General features: G+C 39.0%; 1 protein-coding gene across 5 annotated transcripts in view; it reads right to left on the bottom strand.

Moving 5' to 3' along the window:
- Window positions 1–13,367, bottom strand: part of MARCHF10 (membrane associated ring-CH-type finger 10) — a 239,954-nt gene that overhangs the window by 163,656 nt on the left and 62,931 nt on the right. For all 5 annotated transcript variants that reach the window (XM_053567916.1, XM_053567913.1, XM_053567915.1 and 2 more), the window contains exons 2-3: window positions 10,288–10,348; window positions 1,282–1,410 (exon numbers count right to left, since the gene is read on the bottom strand). The gene's annotated coding sequence lies outside the window, so the exon portion shown is untranslated. The remainder of the gene's footprint in view (window positions 1–1,281; window positions 1,411–10,287; window positions 10,349–13,367) is intronic.

Here is a 13,367-nt window from a genome sequence, read left to right on the forward strand (position 1 = left end):
ATGGAGTAAAGGAGTTAAAAATATATCCCTCTGGCATATTAACTATTTAAGTGCCTTTAGGCACTTGAAAAGCAGTAGGTGCAGGAAGACCAATTTGACCTTCATGCTCTTTCTTAGAAGCAAAAGATGAAATTCCTTTGTGACAGACACCTTTCCTATGCTAGAAGGAAAGCCAACATCCTTATCTTTAAAGACAAGTTGAGAGCAAGAGAATTCTGTACAGATATTATTAAAATTACTCCTACCTTTTAAGCTTCCCAACATAATTTAGTTGCTTCTTCACAAGTAATTATTCTCCATTCAATCTAGTATATAAATAACTGACTCTAACTGCTTCCTGGAGCCCTCATTTCTTTACGTGGGCTCCAGTGCCCTGTAAAACTGGTGTTATGCTTTTCTCCTCTTAATCTATATTAAGTCAATTCAATTCTTGGACCCGCCAGGGAACCTTATAGGATGGAGGTAGAGTTTTTCAATTCTTACAGAAGCAACAAGAACTCTCATATATTATTGAGAGAAGGGTAAAATGGTACCACTACGTTGGAAAACAGAAGTAGTTTTTCAAAATTTGAATGTATACCTACCCTATAACCTTAGTTTTCAATTTTACTCCTAGATATTTACCCACGAGAAATAAGATGTATGTCCACAAAAAGTCTTATACAAGAATATTCATAGTGGCTTTATTTATAATAGCCCCAAATTAGAACCAGTATTTTAATCTATCTGTGCTATTATAACAGAATATCTAAGACTGGGTAATTCATAATGAAAAGAAGTTTATTTGCCTCACATTTCTAGAGGCTGGGAAGTCCAAGAGCATAGTGCCAGCACCTGGTAAGGGCCACTGTGCTGCAGCATCCTACGGCAAAAGGTACAAGGACAAGACTGTGTGAGACAGAGTGTGAGCAAGAGAGGGCTTAACTCACTTCTATGACAATCCACTCTCGTGAAAAATGAACCTACTCCTAAGATAATGATATTAATCCATCCATGAGGGATTAATGCCTCTTAACAGGCCCATTTCTTTTTTGTTTGTTTATTTTAGAGACAGGATATCGCTCTGTTATTCAGGCTGGAGTGTGGTAGATGATGATAGCTCACTGTAACCCTGAACTCCTGGGCTCACGTGATCTTTCTGGCTCAGTTTCCCCAGTAGTTAGGACTACAGGCATGCACTTCAACACCTAGCTAATTTTTAAAAAAAAATTGGAAGAGGTAGGGGGTTTATTATGTTGCTCAGGCTGGCCTTGAACTTCTGGGCTCAAGCAATCCCCTTACCTTGATATTCTAACATGCCTTGGGAGACCAGGACAATAGGATCACTTAAGGCCAGGAGTTTGGGACCGTAGTGAGCTATGAGTGCAGGCCACTGCACTCCAGCCACGGTGATGAAGGAAGATCTTATCTCTATAAAAAAAGGAAGAAAGAAAAAAGCCATTAGAATTGGGTAGTTAAGATTTGTGCATTTCACTGTAGGTAAATTTTACCTAATAAAAGAAACAAACAATTTTGAACTCTAGTAGATTTGCTTTTTATAGTGGTACAGGTTAGCAGTTCTGAAGCTTTCTTGAGGATTATAAATGAGTAAATATATTCAAGACAACGGGATCCACTCTAGAGAGTAGAGTTACTATGGGAAGGATACACTGCTGTGTTGGTTTGGAATTGGGAACTGGTGGTACCAATGTGAACTTACGATTTCATGCAGGGCACATATGTGTGTGTGTTCTTGCTATGAGAGTCTAGAAACAATACCTACCAGAGCACATTTAGAGGTAAGATTCTGGTTCCCAGATACTGTTTTCTGGAACCACTGGAGAAAAGGCTGACTCGAGGGCTGGGATAGGGAAAATACAAAGTGAGCCTGAAGGACCTTGCTGCACCCAGCATCATAATAAATAATAATAGTAATAGATTATAACCTATTCAACAAAATAAGAATCTATGAGTCCATACTGAAGTAAATGAATGAATAAACAAATTTGGGAGCCGAGAAAGCTCTTCTTTATAACAGCAAGTCAACTGGCGAATGTAGAGGGAATGATGGGGTGAGTTTAATCCTCAACGGAGGCTACAACTGGTAGGAATTTTTTTTCATGAGGAACAGCACATTTACATAGTCTCAGAGTATCTCCTAATAAGTTACTTATTAATTACAAAGAGGAAAACAGTAACTTCACAGTGAAGAATCCAGGCAGACACCAGGGTAACCAAATGCAACATCACCAGTATTGGGACAAACCTCCATCACCTGTCTCATGATACAGGGCACTGACAAGGGCACAGAGCAGGTGAATTTCATCATGAGGAAATACTGGACAAACCTAATCTGAGATGGGGAGTGGGAGAAAAGAGAGAGACACACACAGACCGGAGAGAGCGCAAATGCGGCAAATTGTAATTGGCAAACAGGGAAGTGTAAGGGAGTTCCTGGCACTATTCTTGAAACTTTTCTGTAAGTTTGAAACCATATCAAAACACAAAATTAAAAAACTGTTGGGGCGGTGCCTGTGGCTCAAGGAGTAGGGCACCGGCCCCATACACCGGGGGTGGTGGGTTCAAGCCTGGCTCTGGCAAAAACTGCAAACAAAAAGATCTTCTTGGAGTTGAATAAAGTATCTATAAATTGTTTTAAAAATAAAATAAAATAAAATAAAATAAAATAAACTGTTGGAAAACGTGCCAGGGAGACAATTGCCCGTGGGTCTCCCACATTTCTGCCTGTCTTGGGAGCATAAGCACTGATAGCTTTTTCCCAGACTATCTTTTAAAGGCTATTTGTATAGCAAAGAGCCTCGAAGACAGAGATTAAATCACCTTCTGAAGAAAAAGGCAGATTTGTTCACTGTTGAGTATAATGCCTCCCTTCAAAGGCAAAGATTGGGCAAGTGTGCTTGCAGCTCATTATAAACAGTTTGGGTTCCCTATGCTTAAGGCTCCTCAGTTTTGATGAAAATCTACCATATGCCCAACATTCACCTGAACCCCTCTCTGTCACTCTTGTGAGGGTTTGGAAGCAAGAGGAATTAATGCAATTGTGAAGTTTATGCAACTTGATGTGTTACAAGTAATAAAGTCCTTTGTCTCCAACCCAGGAGCCTCCTGTCTTGTGCCAGCATCCATGAAACTGTAAAGGCTAACTTAGCTTCCAAGTAGGGGGAAGTCTTGGACCCTTCACTGTTCTTGACAAAAGTGAATGTGAGAAGAAAAAAAAGTCAACCAATTTGATGATTGTTGATGAGTGTGGTTTTTATATTAGCAGACACCTAGTGGAGGGCATGGGGAAATTATATACACTATATATTTGGGGAGAGTGTGGCTAGAGAGGAGTCTGGAGGAAGTCGAGAGAATTGATGCCAAACAATAGGAAAAAGAAAGCGGGTACAAAGGGGGCTTAATGGTCAAGAGGGAGTGGTGACTAAGATCAGACCCTGAGATCAGAAACAATGAAAACAAGAATACCACATCAGTAATGTCAGTGACAAATTCACTTTGGGCAACACTTTTTAAGATTGGTTGTTTGCTTAATTTTCATCATGTATGTGCACATCAAATAGAGATCTAAAAGAAATCATTCATATGGGTTTTAAGGTTAATTTGGACTAGAAAATGTGGATTTATGTTTCCTTATTCTGCTTTTAATAGCATGTACTACAACACAATTGTTGGCCTGATATGTGCCTTTCAATTGATTGATTCTTTAACAAATAGCCCTATTTTGGGGCTGGTAGTAATCAAAGAGAGAAAATGAGTTTTCCTGAATAATCTTCATTATAATCTGAATATTTATGTGTCTCCTGAAATTATATGCTGAGATCCTCACCCCCAGGGTGAAGTAGGGCCTTTGGAAGTGGTTAGGTCATAGGATTGGACCCCTCAGGACTGGAATTAGTGCCCTTATAATAGGGGTCCAAGACAGACCCCTTAATGCTTCTGCTCTGTTAGGTTAAAGTGACAAGATAGTTGTCTAGAGGAAGCAGGTTCTCACCAGGCATGAAATCTGCCAGCACCTTGGACTTTGTAGCCTCTAGAACTGTGATAAATAAAAGCAGCCCAAATAGACTAAGACACTCTTCATACCATTTCGCTTTTAAAAAGTTATTCTCATTATGATAGTAGTGTTTACTGTAATAAACAGAAAGTTTTCAAAAAGAAAAATTTTAGATCACCCTAATCCCATTTTCAGAAAATCACTGCTAATATTTTAGATTATTTTTACTTTGTACAATATTAAATTTCTATTGCCTATAATTTTGTATCTTGCCTTTTTGACCTTTCCTAATATATTGAAATATTTTTATATCACTAAATTTTTTTAGAAAGCATGATTTTTAATGGCTGCTTAATATTATATTCAATGAACATACCATCATATATTTAATTCTTTTGGTTTTGGTAATTTATAGTCTTTTCAATTTTTTTATTTTATGTGGTAAACTCTGAATGTACGATTAGGATTAATTTCCATGGGTAAAATTACTAGATGAAGTCATTGTTAAATAGCTTTTTCAAATACTTCTGCCACTTTGCTGTTCCATAGAGAAGCACACCAGTGTTCATATATTGCCTGGTTAAATTTTAACCAAATTTAAACAATCAAATTTAAGCTAAAAATATGCTTTTAACTCAATTATTATTAATGAAGTTTATATTTTAAATACTAATGTTGAAACTTTAAAATATGATTATTAACATTTATATTCTTCTTTCATGACCTGTCTGTTCATGTCTTTTGCCCATATTTTTATTGAGAGATTAATGATTTTGTCATTGATTTGTAAGAATGCTTTAAATATTAAGGTGTTAACCATTTCTCCATAATTGTCACACTTTTAAAATATAGTTTGTTATTATCTTTTAAATGTTGTTTGTCATATTTTGAAATATAGAAGTTAAATTTTTATGTAGCTAAATCTGTCTTCTCTGTTGCATGTTTTTAAAGTACTTTTAAAACTTTCTGGAACATGGTTCGGTGCTTGTAGCTCAGTAGCTATGGCGCCAGCCGCATACACCAGAGCTGACGGGTTCGAACCCAGCCTGGGCCTGCCAAAACTTTCTGGAATACGTTGTGGAAATTCTGATGGGAACTTCTAATTTAATTTCTCAAAATAGTTCATCATTTTCCTCAGTATGAATTATTTAATATTCCATATTTTCATTAATCTGGGATGCAGCTTTAATTATATGCTAAATTCTTAAACAGTAAAACCTCCATAGTTGACCACCTCTCTACACTGACCACCTCCTTAAGTTGACCTAATTTTCATAGACCCAAAATGTACCACATATAATAGCCCAAGCTTCTTACGTTGACCACCTCTCTATTTGAACAGTTTGGGTTACAATTTACAGGTTCTACTGTATTTTTTCTATCTCCATAATACACAAAGTCACAATGTACAATCATTTATAACTGGAGGGTTTGACCCCAAAGGGAGGCGTCCCAGAATTGCCAGAGGTGGCATGCATTGTTTAAAAAAGCTCCTCTTTTTGAAAATCATTATGTTAGTAAACACATAATGTTTTCTTAGTCTAGTGACAAATTTTTGTATTTTATTTATTGTAGCTTTAGAGTATGCTTTAATTTCTGGTAGAGTTAGCCTCTCTCATTTATCTTATTTATTTATTTTTTTAGAGACAGAGTCTCACTTTATCGCCCTTGGTAGAGTACTGTGGCTTCACAGCTCACAGCAACCTCCCACTCCTGGACTTAGGTGATTCTTCTGCCTCAGCCTCCCGAGTAGCTGGGAGTACCTGCCACAACACCCAGCTATTTTTTTGTTGCAGTTTGGCCAGGGCCAGGTTTGAACCCGCCACCCTTGGTATATGGGGCCAGTGCCCTACCCACTGAGCCACAGGCACCACCCTAGCTTCTTTTTTTAAAAAAAATTATTTTTGCTTGTATAAATTTGTATAATTTAACTTTATATAATTAACTTTTTGTATAAATTTCGTATAAATTTTTAAATTTCTCCTTCTCACTAGGATACTAATTCAAATTCTATTAAATAGGCATATAATTTGTGAAGCATTGGCATTTCCTCCATATTTAGACTCACCATCCTTTTATGTCTCTCCATAAAATTGTGTGCTTTTCTTAACATAGGTTATTACTTGAAACTATTTGGTTTAGCTTATTTTTATCTAAATCTGACTTTCACTCACTCCCCCTTTACTCATTCTCCTTCTAGCCACGTCAGTTACTTTTAATAATTTAATGTGAGGCAGCATGGTATAGACCACTGGTTTTCAAGTTGTAGTTCATATTATAATCACTTGAGGAGCTTATTAAAATCTAGATTTTTCTGATTCAGTAGTTCTGGGATTGGGCCTAAAGAATCTGCATTCTTAACAAGTCCGCAGGTGGGTAGCGCCTGTGGCTCAAGGAGTAGGGCGCCGGTCCCATATGCCAGAGGTGGCGGGTTCAAACCCAGCCCCAGCCAAAAACCACAAAAAAAAAAAAAAACAAGTCCGCAGGCAATGCTTGGCTTGTGTTGCTGGTCCAGGGATTATACTTTGAGATCTACTGGTATAGACCAATGCTTCTCAAACATTAATGTGAGTGCAAATTTCCCAAGGATCTTATTAAATGCAGATTCTGATTTAGTAGGCTGTCACCAGGGTCTGAGATCCTGCATTCCTAACAAGTTCCCAGGCCCTTCTGCTACAGTTGTTCTTACACATCACACTTCCAATAACCAGGGAATAGAACAGAATGAAGAGTGTGGGTTTTTCAGCCTGGCAGAACTGAATTTGAATCTTGGTCGACATTTACTAATTGAGTAACCTTCAGCAAATAAGTTACGGAGCTTTTCAAAATCCCAGTTTTTTATTAAATCAAGAATAGCAAAACCTATTTTATGAAATAATGCTGCCTGACACATAGCAACATCTAATACACGTTTATTCTTTCCCTCATAACTGAGAATTACATCTGCCCCTGCCCTACAGAATATCAGCTCAGTACTAGAGTCAAATCAATATTATAGAGCTTTTGTTTATAGTTTAGTTGCAAATACCTTCACTGAATCTCTAAGGTAGCATTTCACACGCTGTCTTCCATAGAGATGTTCTTTAGTGATCTACAACCAAATTCATTGTTAAGAGTATTTTCCATAATTGAACATCATTATAATGGCTACTTTAAAATTCTTGTCTGCTAATCCCAATATTGGGGTCATCTAGGGGTCAGTCTCTGTTGATTGTCTTTTCTCTTGAGTAGTAGGCATATTTTCCAATTTCTTTGTATGTTGAGTGATTTTTTCTTTTTTTTTGAGACAGAGTCTCACTTTGTCAACCTCAGTAGAGTGGCATGGTGTCATAGCTCACAGCAACCTCAGACTCCTAGGCTCAAGCAATCGTCTTGCCTTCACCTCCCAAGCAGCTGGGACTATAGGTGCTGCTCAGAATGCCTAGCTATTTTTTTAGGGTGTCGCTCTTGCTCAGGCCAGTCCCAAACTCCTGAGCTCAGGCAATCCACCCACCTCGGCCTCCCCAGAGTGCTAGGATGTTGAGTAATTTTGAATTAAATTCTGGATGTTATGAATGATACAGCATAAAAATTCTGGATTCTATATGTTCATTTAGAGAGTTTTTCAGTTTTTCTTTTAGTAGAAAGGTAACTTGGATGAACTCAAACTGCAAACTCTATCTTCCCTAAGAAGGGTATCAACTAAAATCTTAATTAATTTCTTTGTAGTCTTAGCTGGGCTGCTTGGAATCTGCCATAAGTATGTGGGGTTCAGATGTCAGCCAGAGATTTTTACAGAGAATCTGGTCCTCTCCTTTCCTGGTTCTCTCCTTTCTAAGATGTCCTCTACTTTTAGGGTGCTGTAGTCATCCAGAACTGTGTTTTCTAGTTCTTCAAGTTAGTAATACTAAGTTTTAACTGTTCTGCCTAGGGCCTGTTTCAGGGCAAAAAGTATAAAAATGGGAAATTCAGCCAATGCTATTCCCTTCTTCATAGTTTGGGCCCATCTTTGTATCTACCAATTTTTGGTCATTCTTCAGTTACTTCAAGTAGTTGTATTTTGTTAGTTTGTTTGAGGTTTCTTTTTTTTTTTTTTTTTTGCAGTTTTTTGGCCGGGGCTGGGTTTGAACCCACCACCTCCGGCATATGGGGCCAGCACCCTACTCCTTTGAGCCACAGGCACTGCCCCCCACTTTTATTTTTAGGTTTTATTTGTTTTTTAGAGATAGTGTCTTGCCCTGTCACCCAGGCTGAGTGCAGTGGCATGATCATAGCTCACTGCAACTTGAACTGCTGGGCTCAAATGATCCTCCCATCTCAACCTCCAAAAATACTAGTATTATAGGCATAAGCCACTACCATCCAGCCTTCAAGTAGTTGTTTCTATTTTTTAAGAAGTATATATTTCTCAAGAATTTAGTTTTGGTCTACAGTAGGATTGGTCTCATATGAGCTACTTGGCCATTACCAGAAGTGGGACCTGTGTGATTTTCTTTAATCTAACATTTCCAAAAGCAATTCTTCATTTGGCAGAATCTTATTAGCATATCATTGACCTTAGTATTTCATAGAACCCATTACGGGAAGTGCTATTCTCAGATTTTTTTTTTTTTTTTTTTTTTTGCAGTTTCTGGCCAAGGCTGGGTTTGAATCCACCACCTCCATCTGGCACACGGGGCCGGGGCCCTACTCCTTTGAGCCACAGGTGCCACCCCTCTGTTCTCAGATTTTTATCCTGGGTACTTAGAAAATGGTGATAAAACTAACAGAGATTAGATACTTAGGAAGCAAAATGGATTTTGAAGGAAAGATGATGGAAATAAACTTCAGCAATTTTTCTCTTAATACTCTCCAAGTAACATCCTTTTTTTTTTTCCTGAGACAGTCTCAAGCTGTCGGCCCTGGGTAGAGTGCTGTGATGTCACAGCTCACAGCAACCTCCAACTCTTGGGCTTACGCAATTCTCTTGCCTCAGCCTCCCAAGTAGCTGGGACTATAGGCGCCCACCACAACGCCCAGCTATTTTTTGGTTGTAGTTGTCATTGCTGCTTGGCAGACCCAGGCTGGATTCAGACCTGCCAGCTCTGGTGTATGTGGCTGGCACCCTAGCTGCTTGAGCTACAGGCACTGAGCCTTTTTTTTTTTTGAGACAGAGTCTTACTAGTAGAGTGCTGTAGTGTCATAGCTCACAGTAACCTCAAACTCTTGGGCTCAAGGGATCCTCCTGCCTTAGCCTCCCAAGTAGCTGGGACTATAGGTGCCTGCCACAATGACTGGCTAGTTTTTCTATTATCAGTAGGGATGGGGTCTTGTTCTTGCTTAGGCTAGTCTTGAACTCCTGAGCTCAAACAATACACCCACCTCAGGTGCCCAAAGTGCTACGACCACAGCACACACGGCCCTTATGTGAGCCTTTGGGTTGTAGGGATTCTGTATAGTATTTGGTATTATTTACTTCTTTGTATAGGTCCATTGTAGCCAGCCTGCTCCCAACCTTTGGACCTGGGGACTTCAGCAACACAAAATTATAGGCTGTAATTCTCTCAAACAAACATGTTGTTTTTTATTTAACTGTAATATTAGATAATATTTGACAACAGAAACTGGTTCAAGGACTGAGATAAATTTATGGATCTTGGTGTCTAAACGATTAAGAGAAATAAAGGAATTTGGGAGTTTTACCCCAAATTTCTGAGAGCAATGCCATGAGAGCAACACACTCTTCCCTAAAGAATGTGGAAAGAGCCAGGTGAGGTGGTTCTACCCAGGGCAACAGATTCTGTCTCAAAACAAACAAAAAAACAGCTCAAATAACCGCCATTTTTTTCTACTCTCTTATTTTGTTAGAAAAGGATTAAGTAAATAACTTGATATTAGAATAGACCTAGGATCACTACTGATTCAGCCTACCCTGAAACCTGACTTACTTTTAACTATATGAATATAAAAGCCATAAAACTAAGATGTGATAGTTGCCGTTTGGGAAAATAAAACTTGAGGCAAAAAACACCTTTTTGATCACAACAGATTAAATATTTTTTTTTTTTTTTTTTGCAGATTTTGGGCAGGGCCAGATTTGAGCCCCCTCCAGTATATGGGGCCGGGGCTCCACTCCTTTGAGCCACATAATTATACTGTCAAGTAAATTTTATTGGACTTTGTTTTTCTGAAAATTGGCAAAACCATGTGCCATAATGGCATAGAGAGGGAAGATTCCAAGCTTAGCAGCCAGACATCCTTGGGTTAATAATTCCTTAGTATTGTGAAAATTAAATTAGGTAACATTTACAAAATGAATACTGTATGTAAAGTACCTCACATAATGTCGGACACTCAACAAATGTAGATTCACGTCTTCTATCTGGTTTTCTGGTACTGCAAAAAAGGAAATTCTTTGATAGAAAACATGGACAGGAACATTTTATTTATTTTAACTTTGGGCAGACAAAGGCATGAAAGAAATGTGCCCTTTTGTTGACTCTGATTGACAGCCCAGATCCCAAACTGACCCAGAATTTTCAAAAGGTGAACCTAATCTTGTAACATTTTAAATCCACTTTTCTATGTACTTCATGAGAATTTCTTTCCTGTTGCATACACTTTTATTGTCAAACTGTCAAAACAGCAACTTCCTACTTAAGTTGCATTTATGCAAGCATACAAAGTGCTTTTTATTACATTTACCTTTGGTTGAATTAAATGGAATCTTTTAGAGGAAATAAATCATTCTTATAACAGTGAGAGAGTTGACCTATGGGCACCTTCCTAAGAATGATGTTTCATTAGTGCTGGGTCAGCTTTTGGTATTTGCAAGACAGTCCGGGAATGAGGACTAAGGGTAGCATCTCTCACTTACACACTCCATTGAGGTCCTAACACACTTCAACAGGGGGCTTACTTCTGTCTTCATTCTTGGCTCTAAGCATCTGAGACAGAAGCCAAGAGCTATCTCCAATCTAAGTAACCCACATTAGTCAAACCTTTAAAGATGGGAATGAAAATGAAGCTGTCCACTCTGGTCCATTGTTGAAGAGGCCATTCGGCACTCATCTCACAAATGAGGCAGAATAAAAGACGGGAGGAATGTAGGGAGAGGGGGTAGGAGGACCGATACGCAGAAATTACCAGGCAGAAGGTTAGACCCCCTTGCTTTCTCAGTCCTCAGATCCTGGCTGTGATTAGATTTGATGTCACAAACTTGCCAACAATCGCTGGAGAAGAAATCACCTGCTGGCCGTATTCTGCCAGTTAGATTTGCTACTGGTGGAGAAGGCATAGGCTTTATCTCAGACCTCATTTTTTTACTATGGTTACTCACATGTGCCAGCACCAGAGGAAATTGATGGTAACCAATTGTCTATGTGCTTTTGTTAGCGCCTCTTTTCTGCTGTGCTGGGCTGCACAATTACCAGAGCCCTTGAGAATGCTTATTGTCAATAGGAGTAATTTCACATCCCATCCATTTAGTGAAAAGATGCGAAAATTGATCTTGGTTCTGCTGTAAGTCTGGAAGCAGAGCGCAGGCTACAATGCCTTGGAAATAAATATGTACCCATCCTTGTTTTCATTAGGTATGGCTGTAGCCCAGCCTCCAGGGAAATGAACTCAAGTCCAGCTGTCTTTCCGGGGAAGTTCAGATGTGTTTCCAATCTGGTAAAGTAGGCTGTCAGTTTCATTTATTGTTAAATTTTTATAGTGGTTGTCAAGTAAGGGGTTGGCAGCTCCAAAGAGCACAATTCTCTGTTTTATCCACAGACAGGGGACAATGTAATTCAACTCTGACTGCCAAGGAGGAACTCATCCTTCCAATTCAGCTTATTGTCTGGGCTCTTTTCTTGTGGTTTCAAAAGTCTCTTCAAAGGGGCAGCAAAATTAGCCTTAAATAGTATTTCTTGGATTGCTTTTAACAACGGCGATAAGGGCAAAGCTTCTAGTCTTGACAGAAGTGGTTTCATTACAACTTATTTCTATCTCGCCAGAATAAGGAAGGAACTTAAAAACATGTTTTCATCATGGCTAAGGACCATGTTTTTAGCTGTTACCTCTTGCAACGAATGAACAATCTCCAAACTCTCTTATTGTGTCCTCCTCTAGCTTTCTGCACCTAAGGCAAAAAGTTAGGTTTTTAAAAAAATTGTCGTTTCTCTCCATTGATTGGCTTGGGTGAAAAAAATAAATAAATAAAATAAAATTGTGGTTTGCTTTTTTTAAGGAGGACTTTCGGTTCACTTAGCACAATTAACATATCAATGAGAATTTGTGTTTCCATAAATCCTGCATTTCACTCCAAGGAATCAGACTTTTAAAATGACCTTCTTTTACAGAGGGCTGGAATCAAGACGAAAATCTTTTATCCTAAAAATTAACTTTGGGAACAAAAGGCTAAATAAAAGCATAATCAAACTAGATTTTGTAGGTTTTCTCCCCTTGCAGGTGACATGAGCTCAACTTTGATGTACAGACATGACATCATCCGTAAGGTGCGCCCAGTGCCAAACATTCCGCATTCTTTTGATCAAAACAGTGGTTTTGTGCAGACGTACAGATACAAGCTAAATGCCTTCAGAGTTGGCTTGAGTCTTCACAGACAAACAGGTCAGGGCATATTTCAGTTATGCAACTCCTGCAGAGGGCCCAGCCTCTTCCCCTGTGGCCAGCTGGAGAGTTTACATTTGTCAATTACTTCCTTCAGGGCCTGGCTCAGGAATCATTTCCTCTAAGAGTCTCTCTTGTGCTAACTCACCTCACCCAGTCCTTCTAGCTCATCTGCTTATTACTCATCTCTTACTCTTTGTTCTGCTCTGCTGTGCGCTGTTATATTTTACCTTGCAATTGTTCTCTAAATTTTTACTTTATCCTTCAGCTACATTAAAATTGCCTGGAAAGTAGAGACTGTCTTACTTCATTTGGGTATTTCTGTAGCGCTTAAGTATAGTGCTATGCATACAATAGTTTCTTAGTAAGAGGAATGTTCTGTGGTTGTTGCACTGAGATCTCTCGCCTTTGCTTTCCCTTCCTGAAAACCAAACTCACTGCTTCAACATCATAGAATTTTCCCTGTCTGCTCTGGTAATGGCATGCCACCTGGGGATATTCCCGTCCGTTTTGACCCCAGAAATCTGTCCCATGTTTCTCTCCTCAGTAGCTAACATCTCATGGATTTTATTTTTCAAAGGTTAGATTGTCCCCAGTCAGGAAGTCAGAGGTAGGAATGATGTCTGGGCACAGAGTCATGGCAAGTGAGCAGCAAGGGACCCAAGGGGCTGCAGGAGCAGACCTTCAGGTGCAGACCTTCGGGGGGGTGGGAGTGGGGGGCAGGTAATTGAGGAAGCTTATGTTGGGGAGAGGCCACGGAAATTTAGAGCCAAAGTATTCAGAATCAATAGTGATTTGA

This window comes from Nycticebus coucang, chromosome 18, assembly GCF_027406575.1.
Source record: "Nycticebus coucang isolate mNycCou1 chromosome 18, mNycCou1.pri, whole genome shotgun sequence".
Classification (NCBI taxonomy): domain Eukaryota; kingdom Metazoa; phylum Chordata; class Mammalia; order Primates; family Lorisidae; genus Nycticebus; species Nycticebus coucang.